This window comes from Equus caballus, chromosome 8, assembly GCF_041296265.1.
Source record: "Equus caballus isolate H_3958 breed thoroughbred chromosome 8, TB-T2T, whole genome shotgun sequence".
Taxonomy (NCBI): domain Eukaryota; kingdom Metazoa; phylum Chordata; class Mammalia; order Perissodactyla; family Equidae; genus Equus; species Equus caballus.
This window is the reverse complement of record NC_091691.1, coordinates 4,786,353-4,791,005: the sequence shown is the minus strand read 5'-3', so window position 1 is coordinate 4,791,005 and position 4,653 is coordinate 4,786,353. Positions and strand designations below refer to the sequence as shown.

Here is a 4,653-nt window from a genome sequence, read left to right as displayed (position 1 = left end):
ATTTGAAAAGATACATGCACCCCTATGTTCACTGCAGCATTATTCACAATAGCCAAGACTTGGAAGCAACCTAAGTGCCCATCAATGGATTAATGGATAAAGATATATGGTATATATACGCAGTGGAATACTACTCATCCATAAAAAAGGTGACATCTTGCCATTTGTGCCAACATGAATGGACCTTGAGGGTATTATGCTAAGTAAAATAAGTCAGATAGAGAAAAACAATTGCCATACAACTTCACTCATATGTGGAAGATAAACAAACACACACATAGCTAAGGAGAACAGATTGGTGGTTACCAGAGAGGAAGGTGGCAGAGGGAGGGCGAAAGGGGTAAAGGGGCAAGTGTGTGGGGACAGATGGAAACTAGGCTTCTGGTGGTGAACACAATGCAGCCTATACAGAAGCCAAAATATAGCGATGTACACCTGAAATATACACAATCTTATAAACCAATGTGACCTTAATTTAAAAAAAAAAAAGGAGCCCTGGCAAACTAACACAGGGATGATGAAAAAGTTTTGGAGATACATAGTGGTGATGGTTGGACATAATGATGAGTGTAATTAACGCCACTGAACTGTACACTTTAAATGGTGAAAATGGCAAACAATGTTGTGTATATTTTACCACAATTAATATTTTTTTTAAAAAAATCAATTGTACTTCTATACACTTGCAATGAATAATCTGAAAATGAAATTAAGAAATCAATTCCATTTACAAGAGCATCAAAGAGAATAAAATATTTGGGATAAATGTAATAAAAGAGGTGCAAGACCTGTACACTGAAAACTACAAAACAAAAGAAATGAAAGACCTAAATCAACAGAAGGACACGCCACTGGAACGACTCGGGAGACGTAATAACGTTAAGACGGCAGTTCTCCTCAAAGCCATCTGCAGATCCAGTGCAGGGCCTGCCCAAGCCCCAGCCAGCTTCTTTGCAGAAACTGACAAGCTGATCCTAAAATTCATACGGAAATTCAAGAAACTCAGAATAGCCAAAACAATCCTGCAAAAGAACAAAGCTGGAAGACTCACTTCCCAGTTTCAAAATTTACGATAAGGCTGGAGTAATCAAGACAGTACGGTACTGGCATGAGGACAGACACATTTCGATCAGTGGAATAGAATTAAGAGTCCAGAAATACATCCTCACACTTACGATTAGTTGATTTTCCACAAAGTCGCCAAGACAATTCAAAGGGTGAAAGAATAGTCTTTCGAACAAATGGTGTTGAGACAATTGGATATCCACATGCAAAAGAATGAAGTTGGACGTTCACCATATGCTAAGTTACCTCAAAATGGATCAAGACCTAAATGTAAACAGCAACAACTAAAAAATTCTTATAAGAAAACAGAGGGTAGGTGCCAGCCTGGTGGCACAGCAGTTAAGTTCGCGCGCCCTGCTTCAGCGGCCTGGGGTTCACGGGTTCAGATCCCGGGTCTGGACCTATGCACCACTTGTCAAGCTATGCTGTGGCAGGTGTCCCACATATAAAGTAGAGGAAGACGGGCATGGATGTTAGCTCAGGGCTAATCTTCCTCAAAAAAAAAAAAAAAAAAAAAACAGAGTGTAAATCTTCATGACCTTCAATTAGACAATGGTTGCTTAGCTATGATACCAAAAGTATAAGCAACAAAAGAAAAAATATCTTTCTCCAAAGAAGATATACAAGTGGCCAGAAGCACACAAAAAGATGTTCAACATCATTAGCCATCAAGGAAATGCAAACCAGGGCCAGACCCCATGGTCTAGTGGTTAAGTTTGGCATGCTCCGCTTCGGCAGTCTGGGTTTGGTTTCTGGGTGCAGACCTACACCACTCGTCTGTCAATGGCCATGCTGTCGTGGTGGCTCACATATTAAAAAAAGAGGAAGACTGGCAGTGGATGTGAGCTCTGGGCAAATCTTCCTCAGCAAAAAAAAAAACCAGCGAGGGGACTGGCCCCGTGGCCAAGTGGTTAAGTTCGTGCACTCCGCTGCAGGCAGCCCAGTGTTTTGTCAGTTCGAATCCTGGGTGCAGACATGGCACTGCTCATCAAACCATGCTGAGGCGGCATCCCACATGCCACAACTAGAAGGACCCACAACTAAGAACATACAACTATGTGCCAGGGCACTTTGGGGAGAAAAAGGAAAAAAAATAAAATCTTAAAAAAAAAAAGACAGATAACAAACGTTGATGAGGATGTGGAGAAATTGGAACCCTATACACTACTGGTGGGAATGTGAAATGGTGCAACCACTTTGAAAAACAGCCTAGCCATTCCCCTCGAAAGTTTAAACAGGGGCCAGCTCCGTGGCCGAGTGGTTAAGTTCACGCGCTCTGCTGCAGCTGCCCAGGGTTCGGATCCTGGGCGCAGACATGGCACCGCTCGTCAGGCCACGTTGAGGCAGTGTCCCACATCCCACAACTAGAAGGACCTGCAACTAAGATATACAACTGTGTACAGGGGGAGTTTGGGGAGATAAAGCAGAAAAAAAAAAAAAAAAGATTGGCAACAGTTGTTAGCCCAGGTGCCAATCTTTAAAAAAAAAAAAAGTTTAAACATATAGTTACCCCAGGAGTGAGCAATTCTACACCTAGGAATAGACCCCAGAGAAATGAAAGCACACAAAAACTTGTACACAAATGTTCATATCAGCACTATTCATAATAGCCAAAAGTTAGAAACAACTCAAATGTCTACCAACTGATGACTGGATAAATGAAATGTGGTATGTCCATACAACAGAGTATTACTCAGCCACGAAAAGTGCTGATAATGCTACAACATGGACGAACCTTGAAAACAGCAAGCTACGAAAAAGAAACCAGACACAAAAGACCATGAATTGTAGGATTCTATTTATATGAACTGTCCAGAATACAGAAAGTCGATTACTGATTCCCAGGGGGTGGGTGGGGATAGGGCGTGACTGCTAATGGCTACAGAGTTTCTTTCTCCAGTGATGAAAGTGTTCAAAACCTGACTGTGGTGGTGGTTGTACATATCTGTGAATATACTAAAAACAATGCATTGAGTTGTACACTTTAAATGGGTGAGTAGCATGGTACGTGAATTATATCTCAGTGAAACTGTTATGAAAAGAAAGAGAGGAAGGGAGGGAGGGGGAACTCCTGCCGCCCTCAGGGGCTGTAGATGGCCCGCAGTGTGTGGTGCGTTTGTCTCCATGGAGACCACAAAGGCTGCACATCCTGTCCCGGCTACTTCCAACACAGGCACCTCCTGAAGTCCAGGCCCGGCTGGAGGAGCTGCCGCAGGCCGCAGGTGGACCCAGGCACAGGTACGATGATCACTGCTGTCCCCTGTGCCTGCTGTGCCTGCAGCCCGGCATGACCAGGAGCTCTGCTGGCCACGAGCAGCCAGTCCCCTGTTGTGCGACACGGGGGAGGACAGCAAGATAGTGTGTCGTCCCCCACCCCTCCTGCCCCAGTGCTGCCCCAGGAGCAACAGGAGGTCTGAGCCCCAGTCTGGGGGTGGGGGAGGGGGGTGGGTGGACAGGAGGGGTAAGCAGGGGGATTGGGCAAGTGACTTACGTCTGGAGAAAGGACAGGTGGCTGTCTTCACACATATGTGACCCAAGAAGGCTGCAGGCCGTGTATCTTGTACAAGTGCGAAGCCTGAAAGGTGAATCTTGAGCTGGAGAGGGAAGTCCGGGCCAGGCAGGGATCTTGGAAATCCTCACCCCACTCCAGGTCGAGGTCGTAGGTGCCGTTTCCGCCTTTCTGGGCTCTGCAACTTCGTTTGCTTTGATTTTTCCTTTGTTCCTGATAAGATCATTTCTTCTCCCCGTTCACACCTTTGCACCCTGGGGCTCACGTGTTCAAGGACCAGGTTGAAAAGTTTTCAAAGTCCCTCCACCACCCGCCACCGCTGTCTCCAGAACAAACCCCAGACCTCTTCCAGGGGATATCCTTCCTCTGATCTCATTTCTCAGCAGAGCCCAGGCAGCGGCGCGGCATCAGCGGACCACTCTCAGCGCCTGCTCCTTTCTCAGACCTCCCCATGCCCCCTCTTTGGTCCCACAGGCTCCCACGCCCTAGCGGAGACTCCGCCCCTCCACTGCGGCATCCTGGGGGGAGGCCGTCCTTCCTGCACACTGACGCCCCTCCCCCTGGCCCTCTGCCTGCTCCATCAGCCCCCCATATCTGCTACATCCCCACACCCTGGCGTGGATGCGGCCCCAGGGAGCCTGAGCAGACGTTGGCAAATAGGAAACCAGGGGGCTGGTTGCGCAGCGGTGATCAGACCCCAGGGACAGCCCCACCCAGCCCCTGCTGCCCCAAGGCCCTGGATCCTGACTCCGCCACTGCCCTGCCCCCTGCCCACGCCACCCCCCAAGAATAACGCCCAGTGACATCTTCAGGCCGAAATGGAGAGTTGAGCTGGAAATAGGAAAAGATGGAGAACAGCCCAGTCCAGGGGAGGGAGGAACTCAAAGGAATAGATAAATACATTTATGACCATAAAATTGATGACTTAGACGAAATAGACAAATTCCTTGAAACAGTTTCCCAAAAGTGACAGAATACATAGAAAATCTAAAATGTCCTATATCTGCTAAAGAAATAGAATCTCTAATTTTAAATTTTCCCACAAAGAAAAACCCATGTCTAGATGGCTTCCCTGGTAA

At 46.9% G+C, this 4,653-nt stretch overlaps 1 long non-coding RNA gene across 1 annotated transcript; it reads right to left on the bottom strand.

Moving 5' to 3' along the window:
• Window positions 1–2,848: 2,848 nt before the first annotated feature.
• LOC138915305 (uncharacterized) lies at window positions 2,849–4,061 on the bottom strand. Its single transcript, XR_011421106.1, has 2 exons — window positions 3,557–4,061; window positions 2,849–3,390 (listed from the first exon to the last, which is right to left on the bottom strand). It is a non-coding gene; the product is annotated as an uncharacterized lncRNA (long non-coding RNA).
• Window positions 4,062–4,653: the final 592 nt, after the last annotated feature.